Source organism: Carlito syrichta, unplaced genomic scaffold, assembly GCF_000164805.1.
Source record: "Carlito syrichta isolate Samal-C Ts95f unplaced genomic scaffold, Tarsius_syrichta-2.0.1 Scaffold313518, whole genome shotgun sequence".
Lineage (NCBI taxonomy): Eukaryota > Metazoa > Chordata > Mammalia > Primates > Tarsiidae > Carlito > Carlito syrichta.
This window is the reverse complement of record NW_007257614.1, coordinates 288,326-305,215: the sequence shown is the minus strand read 5'-3', so window position 1 is coordinate 305,215 and position 16,890 is coordinate 288,326. Positions and strand designations below refer to the sequence as shown.

The 16,890-nt window shown below is 37.2% G+C and overlaps 1 pseudogene; it reads left to right on the top strand.

The window, feature by feature from the left end:
- The first annotated feature begins 6,596 nt into the window (after nucleotides 1-6,596).
- The window catches only part of LOC110596750, a 17,864-nt pseudogene continuing 7,570 nt past the window's right edge, over nucleotides 6,597-16,890 (top strand).

The window sequence follows — 16,890 nt, the reverse complement described above, 5'->3', positions numbered from 1 at the left end:
AGCCCTTTGGTAAATGAATAGCAAACCAAAGAAGAAAGAAACAAGGGGGGGGGGATAAAAGAAGGAAAAGGAAGATGAATAAGGCAACTGACATTTGTTGGGCTTAAATTGCATGTCAGATACCTTATTGGTTTCTTCCCTGAATTTTAAGACAATATTCTTACAATCAGATGGTCCTCAGATGCACATATTATTCATACCATCGGCAGCACACAGACAGTCAATGGCTGGTTTATATTTCTCCCAGCCTACTATTCTAGTTACTTTTCTTTTGAAGTAAGGATTCCAGTTATATATTGGTCTCTTGACTTTTACAGGTATTGAGCCTCAAGCTCTTCAGTGATCACTAGTCTCCCTTTCCTCATAACCCCACATGAATGATTCCTTGCTTCAACCCCAATCCTATTTATTCCTATCAGTAGGCTAGACTCAGTTTGACCTATGTATCTGTTGGATGGGATAGGTTATGCTTTGATAACAACTCCCAAATTTTCTTATCTCAACAAGATTTTTTTTATCATAGTACAGGCCCAGCAGGTGCAGAGAGTGGGCTCAAAATAATTTGAGCACTCAGCAGGACATCAAACTTCTACTCCCATAGAAGCTTCCATGAATACACAGCAGGAAACAGAGGGCTGTATGGCAGTCAAGTGCTCCTACCTAAAATTAGACACATTGCTCTGCTAACATCTCACTGGACCAGACCATCAATGGCCATGTCCAAGTTCAAGGAATAATCCTGCCATAACTCATAAAGAGGTGGAAAAACCAAATGTTGTGAACAGCCTTATCAATTGCATTGTCTGAGCATCCCTATACATGAAAAAATACTCAGCCACAATTGTCATCAAATAAATGCAAATTAAAACCACACTGAGATGCCACCTAACTCCAGTCAGGATGGCCATCATCAACAACTCAAAAAGCAGCAGATGCTGGAGAGGTTGAGGAGAAAAGGGAACACTTCTACACTGTTGGTGGGAGTGTAAACTAGTACAGCCTCTGTGGAAAACAGTGTGGCAATTCCTAAAAGATCTAAAAATTGACCTTCCATACAGCCCGCAATCCCCCTACTGGGAATATACCCAAAGGAATTCACATCACTCTATGAAAAAGATATCTGCACATGCATGTTTATTGCGGCATTATTCACAATAGCAAACATGGAGCCAACTGTGCCCATCAAAAGAGCACTGAATTAAAAAAAAAAGTGGTACATATACACGATGGAATATTATGCAGCCATAAAGTAGGATAAAAGTATGAACTTGGATGGACTTAGAGTATAATACTGAGTGATCTATCACAGAAACAAACAACTGAGTAACACAAGTTCTTACTCATAAGTGGACCTTGAACAATTATCATAATACTATAAGAAAGGAATTGGCTGTAGTGAGAAACTTCCAGGAGAGCGGGGCACACCTCATCAACAGGGGTACCTGCATAATGAACATTGGCAGGTACCCCTGAACTGTACCCCACATCTTTAAAGTTAAAAATTTTTAAAATAAATAAAAAGGCCACAAGTGACTCTCCACCCATACACAGAGGCATGCGCACTCTTTCTGTTTTCCCTTTCTCTTTCAACTAGAAGATGAAGGGCCTGATGTATGTTACATATAACTATTCACTCACTTCTCACCAAAAAAAATGAAGTATTAAAATCTGTACAGTTAAAAGAACTGAAATTCTCAGGTCTCCAATGCCTTACACATAATCACCTGTGTTATGGGTCCAGCATTCAAACCCAGAACATTCGGACTTAAAACCCTCAATGAGTTTTCCTTTTCTACAAGAAAAATTCTCCAATATCCTATGCATAGTCTTCCAAGACTGACTCTGTTATCACTTTCTAGATGTTTGTATTGCTCTCAACCATTAAACTCTTCTACACATCCATACAAAATCTCTTGTGGTTTCTTGTTTCTTTATGCTTCTACTCATGTAGTAACTTCATTTTGGGGTCTTCTGTGTCTTCCTGACAAACACCAATCTGATATTAAGGTGCAGTTCTCAAATGTATGCCTTCTGTGAAGACTTTTCTGATTTTCATTCTTGCTCAAAAGCTAAATAAGCTATCTATTCATTACATTCTCATAGTACCTATGCAGGTTTTTATTGAACCAATTTTTGTTTCATTTACTGTCTTTTATACTTGTCACTATTATACTCAAGGTGCCTTGGGGATGGATACTTCTCCCTCATTTTCATAACAGAGCATCTGGGTGTCTGTGTTGATGATTAATACTTGAGCTTTCATTAAATTTTGAGTGAAAACAGAATACACATGTGACAGAGTTTTAAGGCATAGACTCTGAAGTCAGATTGTCTTAACTGGAATCCTGCTTCCATCATTACTATTGTCTGATATTGTTCAAAATAACTTCTCTGTGTTCAGTTTTTTCATCAATACAAGGAAGGTAATAATGCAATCTTTCCGATGTTTTGTGTGTGTTATTTTGAGGATAAAAGAGAATATATGTAAAGGTTTTAAGAAAGTAATTATTAAAATCAATAGTCTTCATTATAGTAGTGTTTGTAGCAGTACTAATAGGGGTCATTGATAACACCTCTCTTTGATTCTTTGGCACTCTTATAAATCTATATCTTTGATCAGTCTTACTTTAAATGGCAATAGATCTGATCAAAAGGTCAAAGTTGCACAGAACTGAATAAATGATTATAATTATATTGCTCAATTAATACATCCAGAAGACACTATATATGTTAAATGACAAACATACTGAAAATAAAATTTGGACCCACAGCCTGAATAGTGCAAATATTTTTTTTCTGATTTGCTCTTTGTTCAGGTAGAATTAATTCCTCTTGCAATAGGCTGTATATCAATACTAATAGCTATAAAAGAGTTAAAACGTAACCTCTGAGCTATAAGTTTAAAACCTCAGAATGTAGAATGTTCTTCCAATCATTATAACTATAGACAGACAGGGACAGCCCTAAAAGAAAGAGAAAGTGCTAGAGTAATGAAAGAAGGTAATTTGGACTGGACGATGCCACATTTTCTCTTGTCTAACATTAGGGTGTGCTTAGGGGAGGGAAATGCTTCAAAGAAACTACTTATGCTTGTATAGATACTTTCAAGCATTCCAGAGAATTTCAAAAGAGCCACTCTTGAGAGTTTACTTTCTGCATTATGTGAGTTGTTTAATTGCAGTTAGGAATAAAAAATAAGAACAACAGAAACATGTATCTGCCTATACATCTAAGACAGAAAGCTTGTTCTTTTAAGGACTGAATTTTGGATAACTGAAAAAGAAAGGACTTTCTGACCAAGGGACACGAGTATGGACCAGGAAAGGATTCAAAAGCAAAGAGAAGATTTCTAAATTAAATGAAGAAGCAAATGAGATAAGGACAAATATGTACTCATATCTCTGGCTAATATTCCCCCAGTTTACCAGTATATTGGCCTTGGTGGTTAATAATAGAATCATACTTTAATAATTACTATGTATTAGCCAGAAGTTAAGGAATATGAGTGTGAGAAATCATGTTAGCCAATGCCAAGCTGTCTATAGTATATTTCATAGACTTTGATGAGTTTTCGCTTAATGATTTTTTACAAAATCTTGCTCCCTTTTTCAGATTATTGATGGTAGGTTTTAAAGCAGAGGAACCAGAATTATGTATTACAGTTTGGGTTCTTAACAGGGACCAAGCTTTATACTCCAAACACCTAGTTTTAAAATAGTTAGAACTTTCCGTGCCTTTGGGAGGCTGAGGTGAGTGAATTGCCTAAGCCCGCGGGTTCGAGACCTCATCTCTACAATAAAACCAAAATTAGCCGGGCGATGTAGCACATGCCTGTAGTTCCAGCTACTTGGAAGGCTGAGGTGGAAGGATCGCCGGAGTCCAGCAGGTCGAGGATGCGGTGGCCGGGAGCGGCCACTGCACTCCAGTGTGGGCGACAGAGTGAGACTCCAACTCAAAAAAATAGGTAAGTAAATAAATAAAATAGCTAGAACTTGATTTGACAACTGCCACAGCATTGTAAATGATAGAAGTTATTTATTAAAATAAGTGAATAAAAAATATTAGAAGAATTTGGGATAAATAATTAATTTACCTCAAACTTGTAACTAAGATCAAACATCAGGAAAAATTCAAAATGAAATTTTGACACAAATTGTTTAAGGCTAGGAAAATGACAGTGCTATGGATGTAGTCATTGTCATAACAACATTGCATGTTTTTTATCTAGGTTTCATTGACTGATATAAGAGATAAAATTGTCCTATGTCAATAAACATAATGCACAAACTATAAATTTATTCAAATTACTAACGTCCATGTAACAGCAACATTAACATTAAAAATTAAAGGTATGCCCATTCTAGAATGTTCATTTTACAGTCTTATTTTCATCCAGTATAATAATTATTCTTGTACTTGAGTCATTGGAATACTGTGGGTGACACTTTTGTGCATGTGTCCTTCTAAGCTATGAGTGAAGTGTCCAGAAGGAGGTGCCCCCTTAAGTGTGAAAGAATGGTACAAATTAAGATAACAAAAATTTTTTTATCTAATGATTTGGTTTTTTTAGATATATTTTGAGAGCAACTGCCCAAACATATAATCCCCTGTAAGTTGTATTTCTCTTCGATGAGTAGAAAAACTAGTAAAGCAAAATGTTTAAAGTCACACAAAAAAGAAAAATACTACACATGCTTTTTATTTGATTTACTTATCTCTTATACTTAAAATAGTTATTGAAATTGATGCAATACATGTCACTCAAATATTTACTTTTTAAAAGCCCTGGTCTTACTGAAGCATTTCTGAATGTCAATTTAGATTTCAAAGTCCCATATCTCTATGACTAAAATCTCCTCAGTGAAGTTAAAAGTAGGGATTAGGAGAGAAATAAAACTCATTTTAATATAAATTAAATATCCCATAGCCTATTCATGACTAAGTTGAACTAAATCTTATCTAATTTTTTTTTTTCTTTGAGTTGGAGTCTCACTCTGTCGCCCAGACTGGAGTGCAGTGGCTGCTCCCGGCCACCGCAGCCTCGACCTGCTGGGCTCCGGCGATCCTTCCACCTCAGCCTTCCGAGTAGCTGGAATTACAGGCATGTGCTACCACACCTGGCTGATTTTTTTTTTTTTTTTTTTTTAATTGTAGAGATGAGGTCTCGCTGCCCAGCCGGGTCTTATCTAATTTTTATGTGTAATCTAACAAGCTAGACTTTAACAAATGATCAAAATATCTTACTAAATAATTTGAAGAGATTAAAAAATACAGGTAAGAAACTGGTAAACATATCTATCATCAAATTTAAAATCTTTGGTGCTCAATTTACCCAAATTGTGATTTCCGTGTGCACTGTTTGCAACCTAAAGCTATCCTTGCTTAAGCACTGTAAAGTTTAACAAAAACTGTTGGATATATTTGGGTCTGCATGCTTTGTGAGAATTCTAGAGGCTATTTCTCTTATTTCATACATTGCAGATATTGGTGAATTTTTAAAATTATTTATTTATTTGAAAGATGTGGGGTACAATTCAGGATTAGATATACAGATGGTCATTATACAGGTAAAGTTTGGGCCTGACTTTGGTCCCCATTTTGCCTGGTTTGAGATCAGGTACCCTTATTAATGAAATGTGTTGCTCCATCCTTCCCTGGCAGTGTCCCACTACTGTCAATCCCTTTCTTATAGTATTATGATAATTGTTCAGGGTCCACTTATGTGTGAGAACATGTGGTACTCAGTTCTTTGTTTCTGTGATAGATCCCTCAGTATTATAGACTCTAAATCCATCCTAGTTACTGCGAAGTTCATAATTTTGTCCTTCTTTATGGCTGTGTAATATTCCATTGTGTATATGTACTCCTTGTTATCCAATCTACTTTCAATGGGCAGAACGGTTGGTTCCATGTTTTTGCTATTGTGAATAGTGCTGCAATAAAGATATTGGTGAATTTTTGAAAAGAAAATTTTTTTCTTTATTCTCTGTTTAATGAAAGTCAGAAAAGTTAGACTGCACCATGACAGATCCTTCATTTGTGAGGAAAAAGCTAAATATAGTATGTCTTGATCCCTTTGAAGAATTTGCATTGGGATGATGAATCATTACATTAAGGAAATTTTGGGTTTTACAGCTATGGGCCTTATAAAATGAAAGAGACTATTTTAGGAAAGCTGTCACCTTCAAATGCATTAAGCTGTTTATGACTGCTACTCCTGAGAATGACTCATTTTTTTTTAAATCAAGATGCACCTAACACTTCAAGAGCATGAATCAAATATGCATTTATGAGCAATGTTGGAGTATAAAGAAATGTCCACTTACTCATTTTCCTAAACATTAGCAACATTTAAGTATTCTGATTATATATAAAACCTTTCCTGGCTTTTGAAATCATGAATGATATCACAATAATCTAATTCTCAATAGGACTTTGCATTTCTATTACATACCACTCACTTAACCTTGTGGTATGTACTTAATGTGTATTATTTAGTCTTAAGTATTATATTGTACCTCCACAAAAATGAGGAGTAGCAGTCTTTTTTTTTTTTTTGTATCTCACTATACGTGGCAGTGTCCTTCCAACAGTGAATGCTCAGTAGCTGTTTCCGGCATCAAAGACTGGAGGAAAAAACTGTTGAAATTCAGACTGCTGCCCTGGAGAAAACAGAATGTAACTCCCTGGTAATAAACCTTCACATCTAGAGTAGGTTTTGAAGCAAAATACTCCACTAGGAAGAACCAGACCAATAGAAAAGTACTGTCAGCCAGGCTCCGTGGCTCAGCCTGTAATCCGTGCTTTGGGAGACTGAGGTGAGTGGATTGTCTGAGCCCACGAGTTCGAGACCCACCTGGGCAACTTGGTGAGACCTCTTCTCTACAATAAGTCAAAAATTAGCTGGGCATGGTAGCATAGCGCGTGCCTGTAGTTCCGGCTACTTGGAAGGCTGAGGCGGGAGGATCGCCGAGCCCAGCGAGTAGAGGCTGCAATGACTGGGAGTGGCCACTGCATTCCAGTCTGGGTGACAGAGTGAGACTCCAACTCAAAAAAAAAAAAAAGGAAAGTACTGCCGTTGGCCTCCAAAAGGGCTGTGCGCATGTGCCAGTGTGCACGCTTGTGTATTTGTAAGGGTGTCAAACTCAACTGAGGAGATTATCTTTTTGAAAATACAAATAAACCATGCTCCCCACCCCACAGTTCCTTGTATGTTGAGAAGATGGACAAGGCTGGTGGCGAAGAATCAGGAGACGTATATAAATATTTTTTAATTCCTTGGATAAGCCTAAAGTCCATTACCTCTTCCCTCTGTTTAGAACTACTGTCCTAGAATGTGAACATATCATTAATTAATTAATAATAGGAGATATTGATAATATTCCCCATATAAATAAATAATTGAATGCAGATTGTCTGGAAGCAATCCATTTTTTCCCTATGGATTTCTCGTGACCTTCAGTGTAAACCTTAAGTGTATGAGGGGAACCCCCCAAAACCCAGAATTATCTTTTGGAAGGTGAGTCCCTTGGAGTTTAGGCTTCCCCACGAGGTAAGTGTTCTAGGAACCTATAGTATTAGTGTACCAGTTAGTGTTTTGAAAGACTGTGTTCAGTTTCAGTGATTTTTTTTCTTTTTTCTTTTTTTGGAGACTCTTTCAATGCACTTGCCCATTTCATGATGGAGGATTTATAAGCACGTCTGCCTATACCATGCTGAGTGTTCAACAGTTTTGTGTCTTAATTTTATTTTATTATAGAGATGTGGGGTACAAGTACGGATTAACTACATAATCAGGCTGCATGCAAATGAAGTAAGTGAAGTTTGGGCCTCAACTGGCCCTCACATCCCCTGGTTTGGGACCAGGTACCTTTTGTGTTGTTGCATTTTCCCCTTCCCTCCCTTCCCTGACAGTGTCTAGCGACTGCTGATCCCTCCTCTGTCCTAATGTGTTTAATGTTCAGATCCCACTTATGAGTGAGAACATGAAGTATTCAGTTCTTTGTTCCTGTGCTATATCATCAAGTATGATGGTCTCCAACTCCATCCAATTTGCCACAAAAAAACATGATTTAGATCTTTATGTCTGCATAATCCTCCATTATGTATATGTACCACATTTTCTTTATCCAGTTCACTTTCAATGGGCAGCAGGGTTGGTTCCATGTTTTTGTTATTGTGAATAGTGCAGCTAAAAACATGCATGTGCAGGTATTTTTTTTTTTTTTTTTTTTTTTGTAGAAGGTTTTCTATTTCTCCAGGTATATTCCCAGAAGCGGGATTTTTGGATCATATGGAAGGTCAAATTTTAGCAAAAAGAAGAAAGCAGGAGGTATCACACTTCTAGACTTAAAATTTATTATAAGGCTACAGTAACTAAAACAGCCTGGTATTGGTACAAGAATAAACACAAAGACCAATGGACAGCACATAAATTTCAGAAGCAAAAACATGGTTTCTTAATCAGCTCGTCTTTGACAAAACCACCAATAACAATCACTGGGGAAAGAAGACCATATTTAGAAAATGGTGCTGGGGAAACTGACTGACTACAAGCAGAAGAAAAAACTGGACCCCTAACTACCTATTGCCATACACAAAAATTAACTTAAAATGGATCAAAGACATAAATGTAAAACCTCAAACTCTAAGAATCCTGGGAAAAAACATAGGAAACACCCTTATGCACATCGGAGTAGGCAACAAATTTTTGGCCAAGTCCCCAAAACTGAATGCCATAAAAGCTAAGATAGACAAGTGGAACCTCATCAAACTGAAAAGTTTTAGCACAGTGAAAGAAACCATCAGGAGAGCGGAGAGGCAACCCACAGAATGGGAAAAGAATATTTGCAAATTATGTATCTGACAAAGGCCTGACGTCCAGGATCTACAAGGAACTCAAACAATGAGCTGAAGGGAAAAACACAAACAATTCTTTTTTTAAAATGAGCAAAGGCCATGAATAGATACTTTTCAAAAGAAGATATACAAGAAACCAACAGATACATTTAAAAAATGTTCAGCATTACTTATCATCAGAGAAATACAAATTAAAGCTACAATGAGATACCACCTAACTCCAATAAGGGTGGTCATGAATAATAAGTGAAAACACAATAGTTCCTGAAATCGGTACGGAGAAAAGGGAAAGCTTCTACGCTTTTTGTGGGAGAGCGAGCTAGTTCAACCTCTATGGAAAGCAGTGTGGCAATTCCTAAAAGTTGACCTTCCATATATTCAACCATTTTTGACCAAAAGCATGACTCCTGCACCCCACCCTCCCTATTCACCCAATTTCACCCCAAATGACTTTTTTGTTTGTTTCCCAAGATGAAAAATGTCCTCAAAGGGAAAAGTTTTGCTGATGTGTAAGAGGTGATACAAACAAAAAAAAAATGGCAGAAGCACTAAAAGACATCAAAATTGATGAAATCAAAAACCGTTTTGAGCAGTGGGAAAAGCATTTTTATAGGTGCATCGCATCAAACAAAGAGTACTTTGAAAGTGACTCAAGTTTAAACATGTAAGAATAAATACACATTTTTTCATAAATAAATTCTGGAATCTTTATGGGGTCCCCTAGTGTACTAATAGAGTTGTATCCCTGATGCATACATTGACATATAAACATACACTATGAGAGTGGCATGTAGCTTTGTGGTCCTCAGCTGTCAATGTCCTCTTCACTATAAATTATACAAGGTAAGTCCATTGGACCAGATATGGTACAAATTCGCAGAAGCACCGTACTATTATAACACTGAATATATCAAATTCCAGAAACAAAGTATTTTCGTTTAAATGTAAGAGAATTTTTTTTAAATGCAAAGACTATATGACTGCAAAGGTCCATGTTAAAATAATGGTAGTATGAATTTTTTAAAATATGAATGAGGTTTTTGTAGTATTGCCCTATGAATTTACTTACTTGAAAACTACATTAGTGTTTATTTTCAAAATTTGTTTTTTTCAATTTTTTGTGACTGTAAAACATCTGCTCAAGGTACTTATATTAGTCAAGTTAGTCAAATAGTCAAGAAAACAGAAGAAAATTTGAATATATTGATTGACTACTATCCTCCAGAAACTATGCTAGGTGCTCTGAAATGGTGTGCCTCGTATAATCCCACCAACGACCCTCAGAGAGGTTGTTCAAACCCATTTTACAAATAAGAAAGCTAAGGATCTTGAGAATTAGCAAACTGATGCACGAGTTCATTGATCTAATAGCAACAGAATCAAGAATTGACAACCAAGTCTGAATGCTCTAAAATTTGTATTCTTTCTATTATTACTATATTTCAAGGGTCTGCAAATGATGGTCCACAGTCAAAATCCAGTCTGTTTTAGCCTGTGAGCTAAGAATAATTTTATACTTTAAACTCTTTTTAAATACAAAAGAATATTATTTCCTGACACATAAAAATTACATGAAATTCCAGATTCAGTGTTCATAAATAAAACTGTATTGAAACACAACCACACTCTTTCATTAAGTACTGTCTATAGCTGGTTTCATTCTACAACATTAACGTTAAGTAGTTACAAAAGAGATTGTACATCCCTCAAAGCTGAAAGTAATTACCATCTGGCCCCTTATAGAAGAAGTTTGCAGGCCCTAGGTCTATTTTATTGCTTCCTCATTAATGCATGCTTGTGTTTGTAGATGTGGTCTAAATATAAAATGGATCCATAGGAAAAAAATAAAACGAAGTGTTATTCCAAAACTACTGATGAATAATAATTTTAAAGAGCAATAATGCATCAAAAGGACAACTTGTTCTCCATTTTCCTTTCCACGCAATTTAGAGTTCATTGGTTTGAAAGTTTCCTTGAAGGCTTGCAGCACTTAATACATGCATGCATTAAACTTCTCAAGTTGACTTGGCCTGAGTGTTGCAAAAAAAGATCTTGGAGGCAATTTATCACATAGGAATTTGTCACTGATTAACTCTTTTTAAGATGTGTTTTGGAGCAGTAAAGTTAAGTCAAGGGTGGCAATTCTGACAGGGTATTGCTCTACAAAGTGGTGAAGAATCTATCAAGGGTGAAGAATCTGAAAGGATTTGTAGCCTCCGCTACAGCATGTTCTTTTCTGAGGCCTAAAACTCCCAGAAGGCTCTCTTTAAGAAAAACAATACCAAACTACAAATGCAAAATTAGACATAAGGTCTTGGAAAGAACCCAGACAAGTGAGGGATCCTGTGATATTTTTTGCCCCAGAAGAAAAGAGAGAGAGCAGAGGCCATGGTCGTCAAAATGCATGCAAAAATATAAATGTAATAGATTCCGTTGTTAAGCAAAGTTTCCATATTTCAGTAGTACTCTGAATTAGGAAAGTATCTTTCATATAACTTTCATGTGTTTAGCAGGTAAAATCCTGCTAGATTTTTCTCTATTTTCTCAGGGGAAAAAAAAAAATCCAGCTGTGGAACAAACAGCTATACTAGCCCACAAAAGAGATGGCTGCCGAAGTGTAATTCTTGCCAGTTTCAGTTCAGTCCACTCCTGCTCTGCTTTCTTCCAGTTCCTTTTGAGGTTTAAATTCAAAACTACAAACTAAAGAAGTCGCATGCTCTCTTCTGGGCTCACGGTGTGTCCAAAGCTTCAGAAAAGCAGCCCAGGTCCCAGCAGCCTGACTTCCTTTGTCCACTTCAGAACAACTGCAGCAATTCCAGTGAACCCTTGCTATCCTCTTTTCTTCACTTACTTCTAAATTTTTCCTTCACATTTGATTCCAAATTTCTTCCAAACACAAGAAGATTTCTTTTTTGTGGGAAGTAGTTGACTAGACTCTAAGGACTGGAGCCAGCATAAAATAAGAAAGAAGTGACCAGATGGTAGGAAAGTAAGTTAGTCCTATGTCTGGGTTGAAGCCAGATCTGAAAAAGCAACAGAGTTGGAAGGTCTGAAGTAAAGACCTCGGTGATAATCCTGCTGACAAAACTGGTCACTGCTACCACCAGGAGAGGAGATGAAGGGTTTTTGCTGCTGCTATGCCTTTGAGTAAAGCAAATGCTTTCAAATGTCAGAGGGAAGTATGGAATAAAGGAGGGATACAGGCTGAAGACACGTTGAGAATTCAGCCTGAAGACCAGTCTCATTAATTACCAGGTATTTAACCCCTCAAAAATCAGCTTTTAAAAAAAATATATGAAACATCGGTCATTGTTCCTCCCAGAGAGGGTACCTGTTCTCAAACCAGGTGAAGTGGGGACCAAAGTGAGGCCCAAACTGTGCCTTTACAATGACCATTTGTAGACCTGAATTGTATCTTTAAAATAAAAAATGAAAATAAAAATAAGATCTAGAGTCACAGCAGATTACTTGGAGTGGTTTTTCTGATGAAATATTTGTGGGTGATATTGTGAAAGATGCAGAAAAGTGTGTATAAAACAAATGACGGCAGAAAAAAGTCCTGTGTGTATCTGTGCTTGTGAGCATACCTCTATGTGGGCCTGTGTGAATGTATATGTATGAGATTATATAATTATGGAAAAAATGGGAAAGAAAACCTATAAATTTTTAAATATGGCTTATTTGAGTCATGGGGAAGAAGGCATGAGTTGCTGAGAAAGTGAGGTTGGGGCAGGAAAGTTGTCAAGGGAAAATGGTATTATATTATTTTCCTATTTATGTACCATCATACAGGCTGTCCTCGCTTTTGTGACACCATGGCAAAGGATCAAAGTGACCCAGTTCTCATATGCATGAATTTCATATATGTAAGCATGTAAGAAAAATGTCAGTGCTCCCCCAAGAAACAAAATGCAATGAATAGCCAATAAACTTATGAAACTCTAAAAATAAATACATAAATGGCCACCAGCCTGTATGGCCCATGAAGGCAGGCACCATGTTGGTTTTGATGATCATTGTATTTCCAATGAGTAGCATGTTGACATTCAGTAGTTGTTGAATGAATATTGTTTAATAAAATTATGATTACTATGAAAAAAAAAATAAGACAAAGGATTTGGTAGGACTAGATACCATTCCTGGCACAACCATATTCAAGGGCATTAGACACCATCACTTCCAGAATGTTACTGTTCCTTAGGAATCTCTCCAAGCAGAGCTACTTGGCATTTCCAAGGTTCTCGACAAACTTTCTGAGCCCAGTCCTAAACACCTGCCAGAGTTTGTCCTGAAGACCCACCCTGCCTCTTTAGATTTGGATCTGTGCTCAATTATTTCTATTTGCACCCTCAGTCCTTTCTTAACTCTCTCTGTCCTGCTCAGTGCTTTGTTGACTGCACCATATTCCCTGTATTTGAGGTCAGGTGTGGTGGCTCAAGCCTGTAATCCCAGCACTTTGGGAGGCTGAGGTGAGAGGATTACCTGAGCCCACGGGTTCAAGACCAGCCTGGGCAATTTGGTGAGACCTGGTCTCTACAATAAATTTTTTTAAAAAATTAGCTGGGCGTGGTGGCGCGTGCCTGTAGTTCCAGCGAGTGCTGAGGTTCATTCCTTTGCTCATAGAGTTTACCGCTAGTCAATATCAGCAGATGATTGGAGAGGGAGAGGAGAGAGCTATTGGGGTATTAATTACCCTAGATCTAGATCTCTTGCTGTCCAGCCTCATCCCTCTGTAACCAAAGCTTCTGGTAGGCAATCTTTGACTTCTCCAGGTCAGTCTGAGCTCTAGAAGTAAGACTGTTTCCTCTGTTACTCTTTACACACTTCCTTTGATATTCGTTTTTGTTGTTTTAAGCAGTCCCTTCATCACTTTCCACAATTCTCTTAAATAGTTATTTCACTAAATTCAGTATATTTGAATCCGGGCACGGTGACTCAAGCCTGTAATCCCAGCACTTTGGGAGGCCAAGGTGAGAGGATTGTCTGAGTCCATGGGTTTGAGAACAGCCTAGGTAATTTTATTGAGACCTAGTCTCTATAATAAATTTTTAAAAAATTAGCTGAATGTGGTAGAACATACGTGTACTTGGAAGACTGAGGCAGAAGTATCGCCTGAGCCCAGCAGGTCAAGGCTGCGGTGGCCATGAGCATGCCACTGCACTCCAGTGTGGGTAACAGAGGGAGACTCCAATACACACACACACACACACACACACACACACAGACACAAAGTCCCTATATTTGAATCATCTGAGCTAAATTCCTATAGTTGGAACCTTGCCCAAGGTAGATTCTATGTCTAAAAGAGGTGGAGATTTTACTATAGTCTACAGCAAGATTATATGGTTGTTCATAATGAAGTTGTTTTGTAACAAGCTAACTCATCACTTTTGATCAGAAACTGTTCCTTTCTTTCTGCAAGTCAGGTTCAGAAAAAAAACAAACAAAAAACTTGCATTCAACCAGGAAAGTCACAAGTAAAGAAATAGGACATCCTGTAAGGAGTAAAACAGGGACCTTCACTGGAGTCATGAATGTTCCAATCACATCCTACTGTCTTGGGAAATTTAATCTTGTAGAAATAAGAGTTATATATTATATTCAATGACACAATAACAGATCACCTGCTTAATTATATATGATATATTAAAAATAATCTGTCTTTCACTGCCTTCACTATATACATCACTATATTTTAGGCTTGTCAGCAAATTCAATTTATTTACCATTCAATTTAATGACATTATTTCAAATTTCATAGATATGGAAATAACTGAAATATAGACATTAGAAATCTGATTTTAACATCAAACCTCATTTGAAAACTCATTTATATTTTATGGAAATGAGGACTTTGATAGCACAATTCTTACTATTTCCACGCACATTAGGAAATAAGAAATGTTAAAAAGTTAAAAGAAAATAAATGCTCATAGAATTACAGTTTATAATTTCAGGGGGTGAAGAGTCTAATAGAACAAAAGGATCAAGAATGCAGTCAAGTTCTTTTATCATCTCTGTCTCCTGTGATACTAATACATGTCAAATAACTTTAAATTCATAAAAAACATTTGCAACTTCTAAAATCATAGTTAATGAGTTGTGTTTGTAGCTGCTAGGAACACCAAAAATATTAGTCCAAGATTTAGATTCAGAAGAGGAGGAATTATCTTGAACTTGGCACAAGTTCTAATTTAGTTATTTTTTCTATTCAAATTATTCCTTTGTCAACCTCTTCCATTAGTCTAATGTAAGTCCACATTGGCAGGTTTCCCTTGTGTTTTTATGTGCATTTCAGAAATCAGTAAGGAATAAAAAGGAAAGAGCCAGTATGCACACAAAGTCATCAGTCTAGTGTCAAGTAAAATAAAGAGTACTCGGAACTTCCAGAGAAGAGATAATGCTTCAGTTGGGGCCACTGTACAATCCTAGTGGGAACGAGTAGACATTGCAGCCCTGGATGTGAATGTGACTTTATACAGCTTCCCCTTGAGTGCATCTTTGGAGAAATGCAGGCTGTACACAACAGTGCTGACCACCTAGTTGAAGAAAGAACAATTATGTCACCAAGGATACCAACAAATTTTCTTGTAGGGGAATGTTTGGAGAAATCAGAGAGATGAAAGAGATTTTTTTCTACTGCATAGAGTAGAGCAAGCAGGAAAATATATAATAGGATCTATTTTTGTTCGTGTGTAGCTCTTTCCCTGTTTCTAAGATCATGACTGCATTTGTTGGTGTTATACACAGTTTGAATACTATAACCTTGACTTGAGTCGAACACCTGAGTTGTAAAACTTCTATGGACTTTCTTTCTTTCCAGTGTGTCCCTGTTGATGGCTGTACAATTTTTGAATGCCTGCTAAATTGAGAATTATGGCAAAATGTTTTGCTAATTTTCCACATCTGATTAAACTAAACAGTTTTCACTATTGAGTACAAATTTTTGTGTAACAGAGTTTGAAAAAATTATACTTTTTCCGGGCAATTGACAGAATTTGTAGTTTTTTAAATATATGTAAATATTTTATTTTAATGATGTGGGGTACAATTCAGGGTAAGGTATGCAAATATTCATTATGCAGGTACCTTTTTTGATGAAGTGTACCCCCGCCCCTGGCAGTTTCACACTACTGCCAGTCCCTTTCTTTTTTTTTTTTTTTTTGAGTTAGAGTCTCACTCTGTCGCCCAGACTGGAGTGCAGTGGCCGCTCCCGGCCACCGCAGCCTCACCTACTGGGCTCTGGCGATCCTTCCACCTCAGCCTTCCGAGTAGCCAGAATTACAGGCATGTGCTACCACGCCCGGCTGATTTTTTGATTTATTGTAGAGATGAGGTCTCGCTGCCCAGGCGGGTCTCAAACCCGCGGGCTCAGGCAATCCACTCACCTCAACCTCCCAAAGGCGCGGGATTACAGGCTGAGCCACCGAGCCCGACTGCCAGTCCCTTTCTTATAGTATTACGATAGTTGTTCAAGGTCCATTTATGAGTGAGAACATGTGATACTCAGTTCTTTGTTTCTGTGATAGATTACTCAGTATTATAGCCACTAAGTTCATCCAAGTTGCTGCGAAGTTCTTAATTTTGTCCTACTTTATGGCTGCGTAATATTCCATCATGTATATGTACCACTTTTTTTTATCAAGTTGTCTTTCAATGGGCAGCATGGTTGGTTTCGTGTTTTTTCTATTGTAAATAATGCTGCAATAAACATGCATGTGCAGGTATATTTTTCATAGAGTGATTTGAGTTCCCCCAGGTATATTCCCAGTAGGAGGATCATGGGTTTGTATAGGAGGTCAATTTTTCAATCTTTTAGGAATCTCCACATTGTTTTCCACAGAGGTTGTACTACTTTGCATTCCTACCAACAGTGTAAAACTGTTCCCTTTTCCCCTCATCCTCTCCAGTATCTGCTGTTTTTTGAATTATTAATGATGGCCATCCTGACTGAAGTTAGGTGGTATCTCGGTGTGGTTTTAATTTGCATTTCTTTGATGACTAGTGAGGTTGAGCATTTTTTTTTTTTTT